The 24,396-nt window shown below is 45.3% G+C and overlaps 1 protein-coding gene across 1 annotated transcript in view; it reads left to right on the forward strand.

The window, feature by feature from the left end:
- Nucleotides 1-1,847: 1,847 nt before the first annotated feature.
- The window catches only part of KLHL25 (kelch like family member 25), a 36,055-nt gene continuing 13,506 nt past the window's right edge, over nucleotides 1,848-24,396 (forward strand). The window contains exon 1 of the mRNA XM_063142897.1: nucleotides 1,848-1,918. The gene's annotated coding sequence lies outside the window, so the exon portion shown is untranslated. The remainder of the gene's footprint in view (nucleotides 1,919-24,396) is intronic.

Genomic DNA, 24,396 nt, shown 5'->3' on the forward strand with positions numbered 1-24,396 from the left:
TAACATTATGAAAGTGGTATATGGAATGTGTCCTGTGCCCCAACAGTTATCAGTGCACTTCAGTACCGCTATAAAGCAGTAATATGTAGGGTTCATCAGACGGGGGAATTGCTTTTCCTTATCATAGGCTCTCTTGCGGGTTCTCTTCTGCTTTCAGAACCAGCACCAAGAAGAGACCAGTGACCACCTGGCCTGTAGATTTCAATGGATTTCAGTGGGGACAGCACCCTCTAGTGGGCAATTTGTAGTACAACCTCAGAAGACTCGGATTAAAACGGGTTTATTTTGTCACTCTATAACTGTGAAAAAGGGTGGTAGGCGTGGGGGGGGGGAGGCAGACGTCATCATTGTCAAAAGGACCCACGAAAAACCGTGAGTGGCCAGTAACAAGCGTGCAATAAAATGCTCATCTGATGACACTCTAGATTTAGCGTAGGTTAAAACTAATTTAAGACAGCTTATCACCCACTGAAGATCCTGTTTCAGTGGAGAGGATGCAATTGAATAATAATAATAATAATAATAATAATAATAATAATAATAATAATCCCTGAAGCCTCCAGTCGCAAGTCAGACTCTCCAATTATCTTGTTGACTGGGGCTGGTTACAGGGAGCACACAACTCCCCTGTTAAAACAGCTCCACTGGCTTCCAGTCTGTTTCCGGGCACAATTCAAAGTGCTGGTTATGACCCATAAAGCCCTATACGGCTTGGGTCCAGGTTATTTGAAAGACCGTATTCTCCCTTATGAGCCTGCCCGTGCTTTGAGATCTTCTGGAGAAGCCCTTCTTTCAGTCCCACCATCTTCACAGAGGCGCTTGGTGGGAACATGGGAGAGGGCCTTCTCGGTGGCTGCTCCAGTGCTTTTGAACTCTCTTCCCAGGGAGGCTAAACTGGCTCCTTCCTTGATGGGCTTTCGGAAGCAGGCAAAAACTTGTTTGTTCCAGCAGGCCTTTGGAGAATAATCTGGCCCTCCATCTATGTTAATGTCTTATAATTTTGTTGCGTCTTTTAAACGTTTATGTTTTGTTTGTTTCCCCTAGGGTGACCATATGAAAAGGAGGACAGGGCTCCTGTGTCTTTAACAGTTGTATAGAAAAGGGAATTTCAGCAGGTGTCATTTGTATGCATGTCGCACCTGGTGAAATTTCCTCTTTGTCACAACAGTTAAAGCTGCAGGTGCCCTGCCCTCTTTTAAATCTGGTCACAGTATAGCTGCAGTATACATCCTGCAGCTTTAACTGTTGTGATGAAAAGGAAATTTCACCAGGTGTGACATGCCTACAAATGACACCTGCTGAAATTCCCTTTTCATTACAACTGTTAAAGATACAGGAGCCCTGTCCTCCTTTCTATATGGTCAGCCTAGTTTCCCCCAATGTATGTTTTAAACTTTGTAAGGCTGCCTTGAGGCCCAGCATTGGGCAAAAGGCAGGATACAAATAAATATCACCATCATCATCATCTTGATCCCCACACTTCATTGAGAACCATTCATTCTGATTTAGAGGCTCCTGTGCCTTTAAAAATCAGGCTGCGCTCTCCTCTCTCTGCCCGCCCCAAGAGACGCCCAGTCCAATCCTAAATCAATTGGATTGGCGGGTCTCGCACGGAGCCCCCGCCTCCCCCCCCTTTTTACTTTTTTCCTTTCCCTTTCTCCCAGGAGGCCTATCGATTGGTGCGGCTGCATCAGACGTCACAATGCTCCATTCCCTTGATTGGCTGCCTTGCTGGGTAGGCTCGCTGCCTCCGCCTCCTGTTTAGGAAAACTAGTTACTTTCAAGTCCCTCCGCCTCGTTACATGGTATCATGTGAGCGAGTTACCTTTAAGCCGAGTGGGGGGAGAGAGTGCTAATCGAGGGAGGGGGCGAGACGGGTCTCCAGATACGAGTCACGGTCCAGGGGGAGATCTAGGCGGTGAGTGCGCTGGATATGCATTATTATTCTTTTTCTCTTCCCCCAGTGTTTGCCTTGACCTGGTTGGGAATTAAGTATTGGGGGGGGGATAATTATTGGGGGGCATAGAAAGGTAATTATTGTGGGGGGGTGTGTTAATAAATAGGGCATGAGTTTGGAGCGATGAGCGCAGCAGCGCTCGCTGCACGGGGATCGTCCTCCCTGCTCAAGAGCAGATCGCCTTTGAGCCTTGCTAGAAAGACGCAGCGCGAGATCAAGGGATTTGGGGAGGTGTTTGTGGGAATTGCCCCCAGCTGTGCTCAGTGGAGAGGCTGGAAGCAATTTGCAAAATAATGCTGGGAATAACCAGAAAAATTGCTGGTGGGGGCGGGGGGGGGAATTAGTTTTGGAAAACTCATTTTATATATGCTCAGAGGAACCTTAAGAGTTTGGGTTGATACTTTCTTATAGCAAATTACTAGTTTCCCCCGTCTGATAGACCCTGGAGATTCTAGCCGTTTTCTGCTGAGCTCAAGCAAAGTTTTAAAATCCACTCGATTTAATGCTCGTTGCATTTATAAGTACATATGAAAACAAAACTGGCATTGCTGTTTTGACTTTCAAAACTAATGCTTCCATCCCATATGTTACTTTACTTGATGTTTTGTGATGTGTTGGTGAAAAACCTTTTCCCGATGAATTCTAGTTGAAAATACTTTTCTCCCCTTTGTGGTTTTTTTTTTTTTTTTTTAGAGTTAATGAAATACATGGGAAAGAGGATTCCTTTTTATTAGGACATAGAATCACAGAATAGTGCAGTTGGAAGGGGCCTATAAGACCATCAAGTCCAACCCATGTATATGGGTTCACCGTGTGGCGCGCATACTTTTTGAGTGAACGACGATCTCTTACTTGAGTTAGTTGTTCGAAGTAAAGTTTAAAAAGAAATGTGAGTTATTACGAAAGAAGATTTGTTGTTTTATCCGTTTGTTTCTTTGTTTTTAAAACACATGTCCTTGGTTTTGAAGGGAGAGATACTTGCTGAACAGTTTTTGGAGGTGGTGAGGGCCCTTCCTTTTCATAGCCTGACCTTGGGAGTATAGTTGAATGTTCCAAGGAACCTACATTAGGGTCAGGGGTTGCTACTTCCCTGTAGCAAATCCCTAGTTCCCCATTTGATATTGGTAGATGGGACTCTGGAGTGATCCAGACAGAGCTTTAAAACCAGAAGATTCTCATCCCATTATTGTTGCTGTTATTATTGCCTATTCAAACGAGTGGGGGAGTGGAGTATACCCTGCGTGACCTATATCAGATTATCCTGTGTGTTAGAAAGAGAGAGAGATCCCACAGGAAGCCTCCGTAACTGGATATTCCTTTGTGGATTGCATATGCCTAGAAAGAAGACAGTGTGATACCTTTTTAAAAAAAATGTTTTGAACGCTTTTAATACAAGAGCCCCTATTTCGCCAAATTGCTTATTATTGCATCCAGCTCTTTGGAAAAACCCTATTTAAAATTCAGCAGCAACCAAGGCTTCTCCCTTTGGAGGCCACACTGGTAAAAGGAATGAACTGCCACTCTGTTCTTAAAAGTCTGCCATTGTGAACAGAAGCAGCTGCTGCAGACTGGTTTAGAAGACCGTGCCTGGTCTTTAGGCTGCCCTTATTTATTTATTTATTACATTTAATAAATGTGCTTGTTGATGTGCTTCCTCCCTAAAGACAATGGGATTTTTCCTTCAACCCTGTTGGCTTATTTCCAGCTGCAATGTTCATTTTAAAAAACAAAACCTCCCTGTCCAGCAGAGTTAACCTTCTTCTGACCCTAATCCTCCCCCTGGGCTTTTGGGGATCTGCCTTCTTAAAGAAATAATTTGGTCAGTACTGCCTGGGAGGGGTGAGGGAGTCCTGGGCCTTCATTGTGGGCTCTTAAAACTACTCCCCCCCCCGCCTCACACACCGTGATGTATTACCTAAGTTTGCAAAGGTTTATCTCATCCAGTTGTGCTTGTTTCTTTATCCCAGCCTTACCCAACCTGGTGCTCTCCAGATGTGTTGATCTACAACAGCCATTATCCCTGGCCAGCATGGCCATGGGGAAGGCGGCTAGATCCTAATAGCAACCCCTATTACAAAACCCATGCACTTTATTTTAAAAAATAGATTGCATGTCTGATAAGGAACACACACACACATTCCCACTAAACTCTGGATTCTTTCTTTTGCCCTCTCGGAGGCCATGTCTGATAAGGAACACACATACTCCTGCTATACTCTGGATTCTTTCTTTTGCCCTCTCTAAGGCCATGTATACCTTGCACATTTAAAAAAGGGGGAATCTAAATTCTGTACCAAGACAAACTGAATTCTGTAACCTGTTCAAATGTATTTATTTATTGCATTTTTATACCGCCCAATAGCCGAAGCTCTCTTGTATACAAAGGGGGCAAATTGGCATGGCTGCTCTTATTTCTTTGCAGTTATGTCTGCATTTTTAATTATGATTTATTCTGTTAGCTGCTGGGTCGGCACACACCACTTGATGCATGGCCCCTCCCCCCCTTCCTGAACCATTGGAAATCTTGTTGAACAGAGTTCAACCCACCTTCTCCAACATATTTTCAGCCATGAGGGCTAGAAACATGCAGCAATCATAACAATGAAAGGCAACATTCTCAAGGAGCTGCCTACTCTAGGTTTCTTGCACTTGAGCTGAATCCCAACAAACCCACAGGCCTGGCTCTTAGGATCTTTGCCCAAATATGGAAGAAGCCTATCAAGGTGCTTCGTTCGGCCTTCCCCACTGTTTTGTCCACTAGACGTTTTGGACGTCAACTCTGAGCATTCTCTGAACATTGGCCCTGCTGGCAAGGGCTTCTGGGAGGTGAAGTCCAAAACATCTGCAGATTTTACCTTCTGCCCATCCCTGCTATTACGAGTAATAAACCAGCACGAGTTATTACGAGTAATAAACGGAGCCAGTGTAGATTTTCTGTGACTTGCTCTAGGTAGCACTCTAGCTAGTGCATTTTGCTGGAGACCAGCTGGTTGCTGCTGAAGCATCTGAACACTTTTCAGGGGCTCATGCAGCCACATGCAGAGTGTGTTGTAGTAATAGACTGTTGTTTGCAGCACAATGCCACATGTCATGTTGTGGTAGCACAGGTTCAGTTCCTGGCTTCTCCGGTTTATTTATTACTTTTCTGTATCACCCAATAGCCAAAGCTGTGTGGGTGGTTCACATCAATTAGATTTAAACCAACTGAAACGGGAAGACCAAACTGCCTGGGAAAATCAGGTGGTCTTCACCTGATGCAGGAAAGAGCACAACCACTCTGCCGCTAAGATCATCTTCTTGGCCCGCCGCTCTGACCATGTCACTCCACTTCTGAAATCTCTTCATTGGCTTCCAATTCACTCCAGAATCCAATATAAACTTCTCCTGCTGACCTTCAAAGCTTTTCACGGTCTAGCTCCTGCCTATCTCTCCTCTCTCATCTCACACTATTGCCCCGCTCATGCTCTCCGCTCCTCTGATGCCATGCTTCTCGCCTGCCCAAGGACCTCTACTTCCCTTACTCGGCTTCGTCCTTTTTCTTCTGCTGCCCCTTACGCCTGGAACGCTCTTCCAGAACACTTGAGAACTACAAACTCAATCACAGCTTTCAAAACTCAGCTAAAAACTTTTCTGTTCCCTATAGCTTTTAAATATTGAGTTTGTTCTGACTCTATACTGTTTAGCTTCACCCTACCCAGTGCCTGTTTACACTTCCCTGTGCCTGTTTGCATTCTCCTTCCCTCCTTATTGTTTACTACAACTTTATTAGATTGTAAGCCTATGCGGCAGGGTCTTGCTATTTACTGTGTAATCTGTACAGCACCATGTACATTGATGGTGCTATATAAATAAATAATAATAATAATAATAATAATAATAATAATAATCGGCACTACTCTGGGAAGCTCGTTCCACAACTGGGGTGCCACAGCAGAAAAGGCCCTTAGTAGCCACCCAACTCACTTCCTTTGGCACGAGCTCCTGGAGGAGGACCACTGAGGACAGTCTTAGGGCCCAGGCAAGTGTATATGGGAAGTGATGATCATTTAGGTAACTTGGCTCCAGGCCGATTAGGGCTTTAAGAAAAGGATACGGTCACAGGGCTAGCCAAACAAACAAATAACCCTTCTTGAAACATTGGTGATTCAATGCTACGTAAGAGCAGCACTGCTAGATCAGAGCAGAGGCCTGTCTAGCCCAGCATACTCTGTATCACAGTAATTGACCAGATACCCTTGGGAGGCCCGTAGGAACATAGGAAGTTGCCTTGTACTGAGTGAGACCACTGGTCCATCTAGCCCAGTATTGTCGTCACTGACTGGCAGCAGCACTCCAGGATTTCAGGCAGGATTCTTTCCTTGCCCTACCTGGAGAAACTGGAGATCGAACCTAGGGCATAAGAGCATTGGAAGAGTCCTACTGGATCAGACCAAGGGTCCATCTAGTCCAGCACTCTGTTCACACAGGAGCCAACCAGCTGTCGACCAGGAAACCACAAAGCAGGACATGGTGCAACAGCGCCCTCCCACCCATGTTCCTGTGCAACTGGTGCACACAAGCTTACTGCCTCGGATACTGGAGGGCCTTCTGCATGCAAAACATGTGCTCTATCACACTGAGCTAAGGTCGCCCCACAAGCAAGGCCTAAGGGCAATGGTCCTCTCCTGTTCTTCAGCAACTGGCATTCAGGGGCATGCTGCCTCTCATCTTGGTGGTAGTATATAGTTATGATTGCTAGTAGCCATGGGCAGCTTTATCTTTCTCCCTGAATGTATCTAAATCTCTTTTAAAGCCATCTAAAATGGTTGGCCATCATCACCTCTTGTGGAGGTGAGTTGCATAGTTTTAACTATGTGCTATGTGAAGAAGGACTTCCTTTTTTGTCCGTCCTGAATGTCCCACCGCGCATCTTCACGGGATGACTCCAGTGGGCTCTAGTATTATGAGCGAAGAAGAAAGATGTGCCTCTATCCACTTTCTCCACACCGTGCATAATGTTATAGACCACATGGCAGAAGGGGAGTGCCATCAGAAGAACCACAGAGGTGAATTCTCCTCTGCATACGTGGCTCTCCCGAAACTGTGAGAGTAGGCGTATTTCTCCTGCTCCAGGTTTTTCTCTCCCTGCTCCCCCTGACAAAGGATTTCCCCCATTATCTTTGGAATCCTTGGAATTCTCCTGCCTGTTCTGGCTCTTGTGTCGGGCTGGTCTTGGCTAGGATCATGGTTGGAGGAGTTGCTAATAGCTGGCTGACTCACCTTTGACTCCGATGTTCATGGAACAAGACACTTAAATGCACCGAAGGGAGCTTGGTGGTCGAGTACATGTTTTCCATGCAGGAGGTCTCGTCTTCGCTCCTTGGCATCTCCCAATTAAAAAGAATCCTTGGCAGCCGTCCTAGAAATGTTGTCTCTGCTCACAGCCCTGAAGAGCCATGCCGGCTGGGGGGATTTTGGGTGTTGTTGTCTAAGACATCTAGCTAGGTTGAGCAAGCCTGGATTTAATGGACCAACGGTCTTGAAAGTAGGTGGCAGCTTCATGCGTTGAGATTCTGCAGGCCCCGGTGGCAGCTTTCTTGACCATCTTTATATAGCACTTCAGAGCAAAGGTGGGTGGAAGGTAGGTCTCGATCTACTGGTAAAACTCTGGGAAGGGTCATAGCTCAGTGGTAGAGCCTTTGCTTTGCATGCGTGAGGTCTCAGGTTCAAACGCCTTTGTATACTTTCAGCATTTTAACAGTCTATAAATTCAATTTTAACTTTGCTGTTTTAAATTTGCATTTCTGCACTGTTGCAGGTTTTATCCTGGTTGTGCTTTTACATTGTATTTTATATCATGTTTTATACGGTTAGTTTTATACTTTGAATGGTTTTAATTTTTGTGAACCGCCCAGGAAGCTTTGGCTATTGGGCGGTATAAAAATGCAATAAATAAATATAAATAAATAAATAAATAAACGCCATTGTCTCCAGGAAAGCTTGAAAAAACTCCTGCGTGACATCCCAGAGAGACACTGGCTTTAGCTAGACCTAAGGATTATCCCAGGCAAATGGAGGGGTCGTCCCTGCCTGCTCCAGGGATCCCCTGTGTGTCATTTGGATGCACAGGGATGATCCCGGGACAATCCCGGTATATAGGCCTGGTCTAGCCATGGCCACTGCCAGTCAGTGTTAACAACACTGGCTACATAGGCCAAGTCAGTATAAGTATAAGGCAGCTTTCCATATTCCTATGTTCCTATTTGCAGTAGGTCATCAAGGATTTCTGACTCCCCGTTGTTTAAATAACAAGCAACAAAGCAACTCTACCCTGTCCTAAATTATACTCATGAAATGAAGTATAATGAAATGAAGCAGGGCGGAGAGGCAGGAGTGGATTCTGGTGTGGACGGTTTGTGGGCTGCCTTCCCATCTGCTACTCAAAGTAAATCCTTGGGCTCACAGTTCTTTGACTCTACGTTTGTCTCTTTCGGTGGTTCTCAGGATTCCCGTCAAAAAGTCGATCTTGCAAGTGTGAGATCTGCCTGCTCCTGGTTTTAGAGTATTCAGAAGCACTCCATGTGCAGTGTTGGAATTCCTGCCACAGTCCTAGAAAATGTGGGGCTAGTGGAAATCCTTGTAGCCAACCGCATGGCCTTTCTGCAACATTCCATTTGTGCGAGAGCAAGGAGAATTGTCCGCATGAACTGTGCTTATCTGTAGCGACTGAACACCTGTCAAGGGGGTGGAGGAAGCACGATTGCAGTGGCAACCCCCAACTTCACACATGTTCAGTTGGTCATGCAAACGGGCCTGATGTGCGTCAGCTCCGTACATACATACATAAGCTCACATGCAATTCATTCTTCTTAGTGTGGTTAGCATAAATTACTGTTTATAGGCAACAGTCCAGTACACACTTACCTGGGATTAAGTCCCGTTGAACTCAGTGACCCTGTTCAGACAACACGCTAAGCCACGCTGGTTAAGCATTTTGAGTCAAACATGATGGCTTAGCGTGTCGTCTTAACCATAACTGGCAAGACAGAGGCCCTGTGGGTGAGTGGTTCCCGAGTCTGGGAAATATTTATTTATTATTTATTTATTTATTGCATTTATATCCTGCCTTTTTCCGCCAAGGAACTCAAGGCGGTGTACATAATCCTCTCTATTTTATCCTCACAACAACCCTGTGAGGTAGGTTGGGCTGAGAGTCTGTGACTGGCCCAAAGTCACCCAGTGGGTTTCCATGGCTGAGTGGGGACTAGAACCCGGATCTCCCGACTCCCAGTCCAACGCTTTAGCCACTACACCACACTGGCTCATTGCCTGTTCTGGATGGGGCTGCACTCCCTCCGAAAGATCAGGTTCGTAGTTTGGGGTACTACTAGACCCATCATTGTCGCTGGTTGCCCAAGTGGCTGCAGCGGCTTGGAGTGCCTTTCACCAGCATCGGCTGGTTCGCCAACTGCGGCCTCTTCTGGACAGGGATAGCATGGCCACAGTGGTACAGGCATTAGTAACCCCAAGACTGGATTCCTGCAATGTGCTTTATGTGGGGCTGCCCTTAACGCTGCTCCGGAAGCTAGAGCTAGTGCAGAACGCAGCAGCTCAGCTGTTGTCAGGAACGGCCTCTTTTCAGCATATAACGTCTTTGCTGAAGAAATTGCACTGGCTGCCTATTCGCTATTGGGGCAAGTTTAAGGTTTTGGTACTAATGTACAAAGCCCTAAACAACTTGGGACCAGGATACCTAAGAGAGCGCCTTCTCCCTTACCAACCTGCCTGATCACTGAGGTCATTGGAGGGCCTGCTCCTGGTGGTTCCACGTGGACCTTTGGCCCGACTGGAATCCACCAGGAGAATAGCCTTTAGTGTGGTGGCCCCTTCTCTGTGGAATTCTCTGCCCCTGGAAGTCAGGCAGGCACCAACACTAGGCTGCTTCCGGTACCTCCCAAAAACAACTATTTCGAGAAGCCTTCCCCAACTGACCAGCCACTCCCCCCCCCCCCCCGGTCCTTTATTTTAAATTAAACAGTTTTAATTTGCTTTTTTTTAATCTGTTTTCTTTTTACTATTTATACCTATGTTCACTACTCTAGAATGTTTTTTAGATCTTGAGCGGTATAGAAATATTGTAATAAATAAATAAGCGTATAGTGTGGACCATCACTAACCATGGTGGCTACATAACCATGGTTTAAACCTGCTCACTAACCATTTGCTGCAAAAGAGTTACCGGCCTAACCACGGCTGACTGTGTTGTCTAAACAGGGCCAGGGTGGCCGTCGTCTGAGTATACAGATATAGGATTGCATTGCAGCGAAACAGTTCCTTCTCCATCAGTGAACTTAACTTGATTTAGTTAAATCATGAATTGTGCACCTCATCTCCAAAATTCTAATGCAATTTGCTAGGCCATCAACTTCTCAAGCAACAGGCAGAGTTAGGAGCAAGTGGAACAAGATAGACAGGACCGGGCTAAATGTGTAGATAAGCTAGGATTAAGAAACTTCTATGGAAGCGTGTGTAATACGCTGTGCTTCAAATTCCAAGCCCTGTGCCAAAGTAACCCAAATTCTTCACCAAGAAACTCTAAATTCTGCAGCTTGAGTAATAGATAAAAATGTTCATGTCTCTTTGTGTAAGTCATGCATTACTTCTTTTAGTTAATTATTTAAAAACGATTTGTATTCCACCCTTCAGGGCGACTAACAGATGATGGCGACACAAAATCAGAATTATTAGCCATCATATTAAAACTAGAAATGTGAAGAGTTGGGGGAAAACAGAAAAATTCAGGGGCGAAACTCCCCCCCCCACCACCACCATTTTCCAAAAATCCCCAGGAGGTGGAAATACAGAAGAAATGTTGTTTAATTCATCTGGGATTTTTCTATTTTTTCTGGGATTTTCTCTGAGCCTACATCTCTAATTAACACAAGCTAAAATAGTAAACAAAAATAAAAACATAAAGGTGGCAGAATAAAACCATATTTTAAAAAGGAAACAAAATGCACTTGATGCAAATCATCTCTTTTCTCGCTCATAGTGGTTTATCTAGGCGGACATGACGGGCTTTGCCAGGTCATGCTGTCTTTTATAAATTTAGGAATTTCCTGACAATTGAGCATGTGTGACAGCTTTCTGGATGTTGGTGTGGATATATTTTGGCAGGCCCTGTTTCTGAAGGTTTTCTGTATAGTTTTTTTGATGTGATGCCATTATTATTATTATTATTATTTGCCAAGTGAGCACCTCCTTGGAGAGAGTGTTCCCTAAATGGGTGCCACAGCCGAAAAGGCCCCGTTCGTAGTGTGGCAAAAAGGCCCTGTCTGCTTTCCTCTGAGGGTCACTAAGTTGGGGAAGTCCTCTTCAAAATATGCAAGTGTCTGGAGATAAGCTGCTAACAAAGATTTTAATGCACTAGCAAGTATGTGCGGAAAAAGGCAGTCTTTTAGATACGTGGGTCCCACTTGGACCGTAAGCTGTTTCAGCTTCTTCTCTCATTCATGGGGAAAGACTTGAAAGTGTGTAGACTTTCAGACTCCTTGACCGCTGGCAGTCCAAATCATTCGCACGTCCTTTTGAAATTTCACCAGGCACTGCTCACATTCTCAAGCATGTCTCATCGGCCCTGAGGACTAGAGACTTGAATCATTTCGAAGTAGACAGTGAAGATTCTCAGGATTTCGGCTGGTGCGTCACATGTCAAACTCCCTGAGTAATTTAAACATGGGAACACAGAATGCCAAGAACATAAGAGTCCTGGGGAAAACTGGGAACATACCATCGAAGATCTGAGTTGATGAGAGAAATCCAGGCCAAATGGATACAATGAAGGAGGGTTGATTATTTCTTTCTTTATTACATCTTCTCACCTGTTGCCAGAAACAATTGGTACTGTTGAAAAGGACGCAGGAGCTAGAAGCAAGCTTGTTATTGAGGGTTGAGTTGCCTCCTTTTGCACAGTGTAAATGCAATTCCCGCCGCCTCCTAAGCTGTGTTGCTTAATGGGAGCCCTTTCTACTGGAAACGCCTGCTAGGAAGCATTTAGCAATAACGCACCACATTTCCCCCCCCACACACACAACAGGACCTTTAACCAAGATGGCATCAGTGTGTCTCCGTTCATCAACTTTAAACCCCCAGAGTGCCTATTAGCTCTGCTTCAGCTGCTAGAGCCGGCGTGGTGCAATGCAGGTCTCTTGCCTCCTCGTGCGACACTGGGCCATTGCAACCTGCCTGCTCACAAACGTGCAGACGTTGACAACTTAACTTGACGGCCTACGGCCAGCCCGGCTTTGAACCACAGCCCATAGGCAACTCAATGCTTTTGATTCATGATGCAGGGGCTATCAAAGGTCAGAGTGAAAGACCAGGAGAGAACATGGTGTTTGTGTCATGATCTACTAACCCATGGCCTGGGGTTATGACTTGGCATGCGAGGCTGCACTGAAAGGTAAAAAAGGATCCACACCGCATGGCTTTCTTGTTCCACTTCGCAGTTTGCCAAGATCTTGTTCACGGAGTGCTCTTCTGAAATGGATATTCTCGGCTCTTCCGGTAAACTGGTCCGGTTAGGGTACGATATTGTTAACACCTCCAAAAATGCTTCCTCCCCATCACCCACCCTGTTGGACACTGCCAAATCCCCACTTAAAATCAGTGGTGTAGTCATACGTTTTGAAGTGCCGGCGCTCATCGTGACGCTCATCAGGAGAATCTGAAGATGCAGGCAGCTGTGTTTACACATCAATGCACCAGTTCTAGTACGTTTCATCTCTGCCAGGAAGAGATCTTTTGTGAACCTGGAGGGTTTGAATTGCCCGTTCAAGACCAAGCTACCTCCAAATACTTTGCATTGCAACATCACACGGCACGTAGTTGAAATTGTGGCATTTGCTACTGCAAGATGTAGTGAAGGGACACCAATGTGGATGGCTTTCAAAGGAATAATTGAAACGATAAATTCCTATCGGAGAAGGCAGTCAATGGCTGCTAGTCCTGATGGCTAGTCTGGCTGCTGTGCTAGCCCCACAGGTACGAAATGGATGCTGCACAGCAATTGTATACTGGATTTGCCATCATTACCTGCCCCACTTTTAGAATCATGGCTTATGATTCCATGTACACCAGTTGCTGGGGAACATGGGCAAGAGGGTGCTGTTACACTCATGTCCTGCTTGTGGATTTGCCGTGGGCAGCTGGCTGGCCACTGTGTGAACAGATGGGCCCTTGGTCTGATCCTGCATGGCTCTTCTTATGTTCTCGTGCCCTGCCCCTTCCGCTGGATAGCTCCAAAACTGCAAGGATCATGAAGAAGCGAAGGCGACGGAAAGTTAGCACTGCATTGCAGCAAGACGCCAACGTGATATCCCTGGCTGGGATTCCATCCAGCAATGGAATAAATTGGGGAAAGCAAATCCAATATCTCTCCATTTGCACGGTTTAGGGTTTCCGATTACAGAACCATTTGACCTTAGTGTTTTCTTCCCCCCTAAGCTGTAATGAATACAAAGGCTTGGCTGTGCTGTGTGCGAGAGAGATAACTATTAGACATTCTCCCCTCCCTAGGGAACCCTGGCACTGAGGCTTGGGAGTACGGATCTCTGTTAGAGGATTTTGAGCGCCGTCACCAGACTGCAATTCCCATGATTCTCAGGGTGGGGCAGGTATACAACTGCTGAAATAACGTCAATGCAGAGGCATCATCCATTTCATGTGGGGCTAATGCAGCAACCGCAGGCTTATCAAGGCCTTTTTTAGGGCTGCAGCAAAAGCAATGGCTAGGAGATTGCAGAAATGTTTGCAAACGGCAGTAATGGCGCTCCGTGTAAGCCACTTGGACTGAAGCAAAAATGCCCACACCCAAACGTGTGTTGCTTAAAATATAAGTAGGGAAACGCCTCTACTGCTAAACCAAAGCCAGGAATGCATTTCACAAAGCCCTCGGACAGGAGCGTGATCATTCTGCATCTGTAAAGCTATCTAAAGCCCACAGCTGAATATGTATATCTAGAACAGATCTAAAATTAATCGGTGTCCTTGCTGATGTGTCCGTGCAGGTTCAGGGTCTCCTTTTTTTGATGCAACGGGTCTCTTCTTTCCCAGCTTGTATTTTGGCAGTTGCCTGTGTGCTGCTGTTGACATTTTCCCGTTTTGCTCTAAGTACAAGTTGCTATTTTTACTTCTCCCCTTTCCAAGTGTTTACTGGGAGGTGCAATTAGTAACAAGCATCTATTTAGGGGCAGCCAGCTGCGGAGGCCCATGGGGGAATGTGTTGGTGCAAGAATGACCTGGGGGAAGGTATTTGGCTCCGTTGGCATCTTTAAGAAGATCCTTCTTATGGGCAAACGGCCAAGGCTCCTGCCCTTAGAACAGAGTTTGTGTGGATGTCCATTTGGAGACTCCAAAGTTCAGATGGGTATTCCAGAAGTGCAGTAGGCTTATGCACATTGTGAACTTAGAAATGCATGTAGGAGTATCAAGATTGCTACTTTCTCATCGTCTAAAACACTGAATTCTGGTCCATGTGTGATCCAAAGCAAAATTAGGTTATTAGATTACAGGGTGCGGGAATTAAAATAAGAACATAAGAAGAGCCCTGCTGGATCAGACCAAGGGTCCATCTAGTCCAGCACTCTCTTCACAGTGGACAACCAGCTGTTGACCAGGAACCCACAAGCAAGGCACAGGTGCAACAACACCCTCCCGCCCATGTTCCCCAGCAGCTAGTTGTATCTAGGCCTACTGCCTCTGATACTGGAGGTAGCACATGGCCATCAGGACTAGCAGCCATTGATATCCTTCTCCAGGGATTTATACCAACCCCGTTTTAAACCCATCCAAATTGGCGACCATCGCCACTAATTTGGATGGGATATTTGTTTTTCTCTCTTTCCAAACGAGGGACATGACAAGTACCCCAAAAGGGTCAAGGTATTTCCCCAACACCCAGAAAGCTGAAACAAGACAAATGCATGACTCCACATCCTGATTCCTAGGAAAGCTTAAAGGCGAGTGTGTGTCCATACTCCGCTCTCAAAATGGAGGCCATTAAATACACTGGGGAGCTGGTGCGGCGTAGTAGCTAAGAGGCTGAACTGTGAATCAGGGAGTCCGTAGTTTGATTCTCTCCTCTGCTATGTGCTCATTATGGGGGCTTAGCTAATCTGCTTTAGCTTCACCCTTCTTCCTCCATCTGCAATATGGGTGATCATAATACTGACAACTTACAAGGTTTTTGTAGGTAGTATAATTAGAAGCATGTGAAATGCATTGAACACTTGGAAGTGTTATATTTATGTTGGTGATGATGATGGTAAATGGTGATAGTACCTCCTAAATGGTGATAGTACTTCCATGTTGGCTGGATAGCTGACATCTAGCACATATGTGGTCTAGTGGTTAGAGTGTTGGTTCTAGACCCCACTTGGCCATGGAAACTCACCGTGTGCTTTTGGGCCAGTCACTGACTCTAAGCCTAACCTACCTCACAGGGTTGTTGTGAAGATAAAGTGGAGAAGAGGACCACCATGTAAATTTATTTATTTATTTATTTATTTATTTATTACATTTCTATACCGCCCAATAGCCGGAGCTCTCTGGGCGGTTCACAAAAACCACTCTGGGTTCCTTGCAAGAGATGGGAGTGGATGGGGAAAGTGTGATATAAATAATAAAATAAATAAAATAATAATAATAAAATAATAATAATACAATAATAAATAAAAAAACATGGAGACAAAGATGAGAGTGATGGGGAAATTACACTTAGGAACCAAAAATGTAGGTTTGTGCTTGCTGAATGTAAGTAAATCTACTTGTGTGTCTGTGTGTGCATGTGTGTTTAAATTTATATATTTAATAATTTTAATAATGTATAATTTCTTGACACATTTAAGATGTTTAACATAATTATAAATTGCACCCTGTATTTCCCTGGTGCCTGGGATGATCTATAATTAAAAGAAATATAAACAGCATAAAAGCAAGAAAAATGTCCCACTGTTCACTCCGCACGCACACCTGCATGTGTATATATAGTGTTGTGTATATACACACACACACACAAGCTGGCATTTAAATGGCAATTAAAAGTAATGCTGACAGCAGGCTTTATTCTCTTATCTCATTTTTGTTTGTCATCTCCCTTTGAGCTTTCTCAGCAAATTTCCACTCCTCAACATCTTGAGGATGTTGGTCCCTGTCCAAAAGTTGGATTCCAGGTGCTTTCAAACCCCGACCTATTCATCTTTGGCAGATTATGAGAATAATTCGATCTCATGTTTACTGAACGTGCTGCTCTCTGAGTCACTCTCCGAAAGGGGAAACTGCTGAATGCCACCTAGGCTGACAAGGGAAGACGCGAAGGGACCCGCCTCTCGCAGAGTGAAAAGGGTGGGTGGAATCTCCTCTGTTGGTGAGGCTCACCCAAAGATGACGTTTGGCAAGGAACTCGCTGCTCAACATGGCACCAGCTGCCCTATTTTCATCCTGCTAATAAGACAAGTCATTCGCCAGACACCATATTTGCATCCTATTAATAACGACGAAACGAACGACTGAGTTTTCTTTCTTCCTTTTATTATTGCATTTATATCCCACCTTTTTTCTCTCCAAGGAACCCAAGGTGGTGTGTACATAGTCCTCCTCCTCCTCTCCATTTTATCCTCACAACAACAACCCTGTGAGGTTGGCTGGGCTGAGAGTCTGTGACTGGCCCAAAGTCAACCAATGAGCTTCCATGGCTGAGTGAGGACTATAACCCGAATCTCCTGACTCCCAGTCCAACACTCCAGCCACTATGACGCATTGGTTCTCCTTGGGCGTGTGGCTATGGAAACAAATCCGGATGAGAGCCCCCACTTCAATATTTATCACCACACCACTGGACAGGCTAGATTATTTATTTATTTATTTATTTATTACATTTATATACTGCTCCATAGCCAAAGCTCCCTGGGCGGTTTACAAAAAATCTTTGGTCTGATCCAGCAGGACTCCTCTTAGGATTGACATGAGTACTTTTCTATCTTGTAATATTTTAGTGAAAATGTCTGAATCTGTATGGCAGCTGCTTCATGTGACCGGCTTTGTACATGTATGGCAGCTTCGGTGATGCATTTCCGTGTGTTCCTCTTGCCTCCGCCTTTTCATATGAATCCGTTTCAGCATAGGATAGTTTAGAGCAGAGAGGAAAGAGAAGCGTGTGGTCCACACTCCACTTTAAAGCTTAACCGTCACTTATGTTTTTAAGTTTTTTCCAAGCCCCTGAGCCTTCAGGGATGAGTACAGGAAAGTGTTACGGACTTAAATGGGTGCATTTGCGATGCGGGGGGTAATAAAATTGTGGCCTTAATGCAGCGTCCCGCACAGGCAGAAGTGTTGACTGGTTTGAGTGGGTGTCTGCGGAGGCGTGAGTCCAAGTCGATACCTTTAAGGAGATGGATGCATATTTCATTTTGTGGCTCGTTTTGGGGATGCTAAACGTCTTGCATCTTCACTCGCTGTCCAAGATTTGGATGAATGCTTGTGGGAAATGTCTGCTCGGCAGACGCTGCAGTCATGAACACTGCAGTGCACCTGCATCCCGCAACGTGGGTTAATGAGCAGCCCCTGAAAATGGTGGTAGGGATTAACTGAGGCCGAAAGAAGAAGAAAAATGCCAGCCACATAGCCTAGGGCTGTGTTTTGGTAGCATGATGACACTTTCTCTTTAAGGCCCTATTCAGACATTTTCCGCCCCCCTTTCCGGGGAGAATTGGGAGAGGGCAAAGGGCATGTCCATTATTATTATTATTATTATTATTATTATTATTAATTTATTTATTTTATTTATTTATTTATATAGCACCATCAATGTACATGGTGCTGTACAGAGTAAAACAGTAAATAGCAAGGCCCTGCCGCATAGGCTTACAATCTAATAAAATCATAGTAAAACAATAAGGAGGGGAAGAAAATGCCAACAGGCACAGGGTAGGGTAAGCAGGCACAGGGTAGGGTAAAACTAACAGTATAAAGTCCGCACAACATCAAGTTTTAAAAGCTTTAGGAAAAAGAAAAGTTTTTAGTTGAGCTTTAAAAGCTGCGATTGAACTTGTAGTTCTCAAATGTTCTGGAAGAGCGTTCCAGGCGTAAGGGGCAGCAGAAGAAAATGGACGAAGCCGAGCAAGGGAAGTAGAGACCCTTGGGCAGGTGAGAAACATGGCATCAGAGGAGCGAAGAGCACGAGCAGGGCAATAGTGTGAGATGAGAGAGGAGAGATAGGAAGGAGCTAGACAGTGAAAAGCTTTGAAGGTTAACAGGAGAAGTTTATATTGGATTCTGAAGTGAATTGGACCGCTTCCCTGCCCGCCACCCTCTGCGGTGGCGACATGATTTTATAGGCAGTGGCGACATGATTTTATCCTGGTTGTGCTTTTATATTGTATTTTATATCATGGTTTTATACTGTTGTTTTATACTTTGAATGGTTTTAAATTTTGTGAACCGCCCAGAGAGCTCCGGCTATTGGGCGGTATAGAAATGCAATAATAAATAAATACATGTGTAGGAATAGCTGCCTTCTTTGACCTTGATTAGGGCAGGATCTACACTACTGCTTTAAAACAGTTTATTACAGTAGTTACAACTGTTGAGGTCCAGGACACACATGCTATACAGTCTTCAAAACGCTTTCAAAGTGTTATATCCTGCTTAGTGTTGATCTGGCCTACATTGATGCAAAAATCCAACCCAAAAGGTGGAAGGATTTATTTTCATCCAGCCTTCTCCAACCGCTCCCTCCAGATGTGTCGGACTCCAACTCCTTATGATCCCCAGCTGCCTGGGGATCATAGGAGTTGGAGTCCGACACATCTGGAGGGGGGCTGTTTGGAGAAGCCAGAGTCACTCTTACTCTAGTCCTATTTAGAATAGATGACATAACCCGGGTGAGTGAACGCAGAGGAGGCCCGTGCTTTCAGTTGACCATGGCATATGATACACGGAATTATGGGCTCAAGTTAAAGGAAGCCAGATTCCAGCTGGACATCAGGAAGAACTTCCTGACTGTTAGAGCAGTATGACAATGGAATCAGTTACCTAGGGAGGTTGTGGTCTCTCCCACACTAGAGGCCTTCAAGAGGCAGCTGGACAACCATCTGTCAGGGATGCTTTAGGGTGGATTCCTGCATTGAGCAGGGGGTTGGACTCGATGGCCTTGTAGGCCCCTTTCAACTCAGCTATTCTATGATTCTCGTGGTGTGCTCATTCGCTTTTCCAGGGAGAGAAGCTATGCGTGTGTAACTGTATGCGCATAGGTTCTGTGCAGATAGACTACTATTCCTTTGTAGCCCTCTTACCAAGATCCTGGGCTCTCTTCTGTCCCACGTACATTTGCTGTCCCTAGATCTGTCACCTAAACTGGGCTTTCTCCTTCTCTGCCACCCCTGTGATGGCAGGACGGGTTCAGAATTTGTTGCTGCCCTAACTCAGTCACAATCTGATTTAGCGCGTTTGTTTGTTTTGACTTGCATCTAGTAAATACAACTAAAGTATGTTGATTTACGTGCCGTACAAATACCTGATTTTCTTACTAATAGTCAAAAGTAACTGAACTGAAATATTTATTTAAGAGGCGGGGGGGGGGGGGCAGAGAGAGAGAAATTCAACCAAGTGTCCTTTGTTTGGTTTAAATGCTATATCCAAACAGATGAAACGCGTTACTTGTAAATATTTTTAAAATATCCCAAATATCATACCCTTCCCTTACATGATTTAGATTTTAACGGGAGGAATGAGGACATGGGAAATGGTGAACATAGTAATTTTAGCATGCCTGAAGAGCTGTAAGCATAACTATGTGTGCTTCCTAGGGATAGTCATGGGGGCGGGGGGGAGTTAATTACAGCTTTGATTTTTTGATTTGCATTCATTCCAGTTGCCCAGTTTTGACGTGTACAGTGTTTAGTCATCATGTCAGTGGTGGGCAGCATTCAGGATTGTGGGTTTTACAAGAACCCTAATATCTACCAATGAAAAGACTGATGCAAAAGATATATACACTGAAAATGAAAGAATTCTGAGCCCAGGGACTTGTTTTGAGTGCCCAAACTGAACCGAGTTCACTGTCGTTCAGCATAAAAATCCCCTCTTGGTTACCCATGTTAGGATCAGGCCTGGTCTCCTTGGTGTGTATCTTGAATCGGACTTGGAGCCTGAAGAAGACAACCAACCGAGACAGGAAGCGGGGGAGGAAATTCTCCAAGAATCTCCAGGCGTTAAGGAGGAATCTTCCCAGGAGTTTATCGAACAGGAGATGCAGGCTCAGAGATTGTCTTTCCTCTCCCTTGGAATTTAGTCTTTGTCAGATGGAGAGGGAGCATTGGAATTGACAGATCCCAGAGTCTGGTTGCAGGGTCAAGTCGGAGGAGTTGAGAGGAGGTTGGGAGGTGGTCTGCTAGGGTATCCACTCACCACAGGTTACAGTTTGAAGACTCTTCCTGTAAAAGCCTATTGGGCACAGCGGGAAGCTGTCCATTTCATTGATAGGCAACTGCCTTACTTCGTTAGGCTAATTAAGTTTAGAGGATAGCTCCTAACATTCACACTCCCTTCAGGTGTGAAGAGATGTCTCTTTAATGAATAATTAGCCTTATTTTAAGATCTAGATGGAGAAATCCTTTGGTTGCTGCTACCCTTTAAACAGCCGAGAGTCAGCAATCCTTCTTGATCTCTTACAGCTCACCCAGAGAACTCTTCTGCCCACCCCTGCAGAATGGTACTAAGTCACTCTACAAAACAATGCATTTCTGAATCGTACAGTGGTTGGAAATCATCCAGAAAATTTTCTGTCAACACCCAGTGTCACTGTTCTCCCTCCCCACACACTTCTCTTGAAAGCTTGTCCAGAGTCTATGAGTCTTTTTCCATCAGTAGAGATGTTGCTATTGAAGTCTCCTATAGTTTGGGAATGTGTATCAGGAGAGAGAGAGAGAGAGAGCACCCCTCAATTATTCCAGTGGGATTCCAGCGTTATAATTTCCCCTCTTCTCTCTTGCATGATTGGCTAAAAAAAAGAAAAAAAGGGCAAGTCTGTTGCCTCCAGCTAAATACTAGTCAGCCGGAGATGGGTGAGCTACGTGGGCCATTTTGCAGCCAAACAAACCCAAATTGGGGAGGGGGGTGAATGCTCTGCACCGGGAAATTGGCACAGCCTTGTCGTAGCAAGTGGAAGGATGAATGGAATCCCGATGAGTCAGTTCAGAGAGGCAGGTGAGAGAGGCAGCTTGCCGGGAGTGGATGACCATGGGGCAAGGCCCAGGTAAACACACCGTGTGACCCCGCCAACGGAGCGCAGCCCTCCGGCAAACACTCCCACTCTTTGCATTTAGATTTCGCCGGGCCAGTGTAAACAGGTTCATCACGTCCTTAATTTGTTTCGAAGTTTCAATTGCAAGCTGCCTCCGAGGCCAGATCTGAGCAGAAAGGTTGAAATGAAAGGAATAAATAAGCGGACATGGTTGGCAAGTTGCGTTGGGTTTGGTAGGGCCTACCCACAACTGCTACCGACGTTGTCAAATGTTTCCCTCCTGTCATGTGTGTTGTCTTCTATTAACCTGAGGGCAGGGCCCTGGTTTATGTAGATTTATGTACAGTAAAGGTAGGAACCATGATGTAAGAGTATCCATGGGATTTTCCATTTCGTGAGTTCATTAGTAACAAGGAATGGTTGCCAATCACAAATACAGCATTAAGCAAGCTTCGCCGTTTCAAAGGTGTTGTGGAATGTTTTTCAAGTGGTTACGTGTGAAATGCATGGACATCTCGGTGTGAAATGGATCTAATAAGTAGCGATAGTGCAACTGGAGGTGCCTCTCTCCCCCATGAATTATCTCAGTGGAGGAAAGTTGAACTCTGTTGAAATAGATCACTGCTTGTCAGTGTATCATTTTATCCTCACAACCACCCTGTGAGGGAGGTTGGGTTGAGTGCCAGTAACTGGTCCAAAATCACCCAGTGAGTGTCAAGGCTAAGTGGAGACTAGAACCCGGATCTCCCGAGTCCCAGTCCAACACTCTAACCACTACACTACACTGGATCTCTGATTTTCCCCAATTCTGATGGAAGGAAGAGATGGAGTGGGAGATACGTCAGTATAAACAGGCAATAGGATCCCATGAACTCTGGTTGGGTTAATTCCTCTCCCCCCGCCACTTTTATTGTGAATTCAACAGAACAGAAAACAAATCATGAATTTATTTTATTTTATTTTACATGCATAGGAAAAAAATTTCATCAAATACACCATTCTTTTTTTCTTCTTTTTTTAAAGGGGGGAGAGAGAGTTATGCATGGGTTTCAAGAAAAGCAGACCAAATATCTATGTATTATCCACTCGCAGGTGGCACCTAAATACCACCCATTCAAATGTAATAGTGTTGTCAAGTCCTCAGTCCATTGCATTATGGGAGGTGAACATTTATCTTTCCAATGTAATAATAGCTGTCATAAGGGCTCAGAAAATCCATTTGCGCTAACTGTGCGTTAACTTCCAAGAAACCGGTAGGTACTTTAGGAGGACATGCACGTCGTACCATATTAAAGACTGTTTCAGTACAAAGTTTATCCTTATTATGACTTCCTCCCAAAAGGAGGCAACTCCTGGGCATTGCCAAACCAAATGAATAAAAGAAGCAATATTGCATCTCCAATAATTATGCAGATTAGAGAAACGCTTATTAAAGAGGCGTTGTGGAGTCCAATAAATCTGAAACAAGATTTTTTTTTGCTGAATAAGGCATAGCCTAAGATCCATAGAAATTTCTTGGGTTAATTCTGAAGACTGCTAGCGTAGTTGGCTAAGCAGCGGAGTGTGTCATGCCCACGCAAAAAGGTTTAAATCTTACGTTAGCTAGCGGTGGCAGTTTTGGTTCAGATCAGGGCAGGATCTACACTACTTCTTTATAGCAGTATTGTAGATCTAACTCTGCTCATAGAAAGGATCCACACTTTTTGTCCAATTCCCCAATGGAAGGCTGCCTGTTCTGCAAAGCAAAGGAACTGGACAGAGCGTGAGGCTCTGAGCAAACTCCGTCTGGAATCTTTGCACCTTGCTATTTGCCCAGGCACCTTCCTGAAAATTTCAGTAATCTCGTCTATTCTCAAAGCCAACATGTTCCAGGCTAAACCGAGAATCACCTAGTGCCCTTTTCTCGGAATATATTTCTCTCTTGACCAGGAAGACGTGATTGCGTGCACGTGTTTGGTGTGTGATTTATTTATTTTTTCGTGTCCAGCGGGAGAATGCTGTGAAGTTTTCATTTATTTTGAGATTTTTTAAAAAGATTAACTGTTTTGCCTCTCTGTGGATAAAGCCTGTGAACTGAATTCCCACTCTGCCCTAGCATCTTACACCTGGCTTTTAGGAAGCAATACTGCGGTCTCTTAGGGCTTGTCTTGACGAAGGGTTCACCCCCGGGTGGATTTGGAGTGGCAGCAGGTCATCTACATGACGCAGTCGCCATTGCGAAGCCATCCGGGGGCAAACCCCAGAAACTCCGCTCCAAAAAAAGTCGGTCACTTACCCTGACTTTTTGGGGGCAGCAGAGCCCATGGTGCCCCCGGATGGGTCGCCATCGACTGGGCTGGACAAGGAAGGGGGCAGACCAGGAGCTCCAAGTTGGGCACCGCAGGTCCCTGTGAATAAATAAATAAATAAATAAAAAAAGATGGTGTGAGGAGGAGGAGAGGAATGGGGTAGCCGGGAGGCTGCCGCTGCTGCTGAGCCGAGCACTACGGAGGGGGGAGGAACAGAGCAGCCGGCTCTCCTCCCTCTGACCTCCCTCCAGCTGCCCTGTTGCTTCCCCGTTGTTGTTTTTAAAATTAATCTATAGATGTGAAGCTTCACATGTACAGATTAAAAGAAATGGGGAGAGCAGAAATGGGACAGCAAGAGGAAGGTCAGAGGGAGGAGAGCCGTCTGCCCCATTCCTCCCCCCTCCACGCTGCCCTGCCCGGCACCGGCAACTCCACATTGGTGCTCCTTCCTGTGCAGATGCCAGGAAAGAGCACCAATGCAGGAGCCCGAGGCCTCATGGCACAGATGCGGTGCCGTCAAGATGGTGGCTCGGTGCTACCAGGCTTCCTGTGCCTTCAGGTTTTTATTTTTATTTCTTAAGATTTTTTTTCCCAATTAAAACATACTTTAAAAAACAAACAAACGGGATGGCCAGCATACTGCAAAGCCAAGTGCGTCCCTCCAGCGTCACCTTTGATTGAGTTTGAAAGGATGGTTTTGTGTTTCAGTGCTCAGACATACACACCTCTGTCTTGTAGTTCGCTTTGGGGCAAGTTATGTTTCTTTTAGTCTGATCACATTGCCTTTTGGGAAATTAGTGTTTGTGACCGGCCAGGCCCACCCACGGCAGCCATTTTGTACATTGGCAAGCCGCTCTCATGGCAGCCATTTT

This window comes from Elgaria multicarinata, chromosome 16 (genome assembly GCF_023053635.1).
Source record: "Elgaria multicarinata webbii isolate HBS135686 ecotype San Diego chromosome 16, rElgMul1.1.pri, whole genome shotgun sequence".
Lineage (NCBI taxonomy): Eukaryota > Metazoa > Chordata > Lepidosauria > Squamata > Anguidae > Elgaria > Elgaria multicarinata.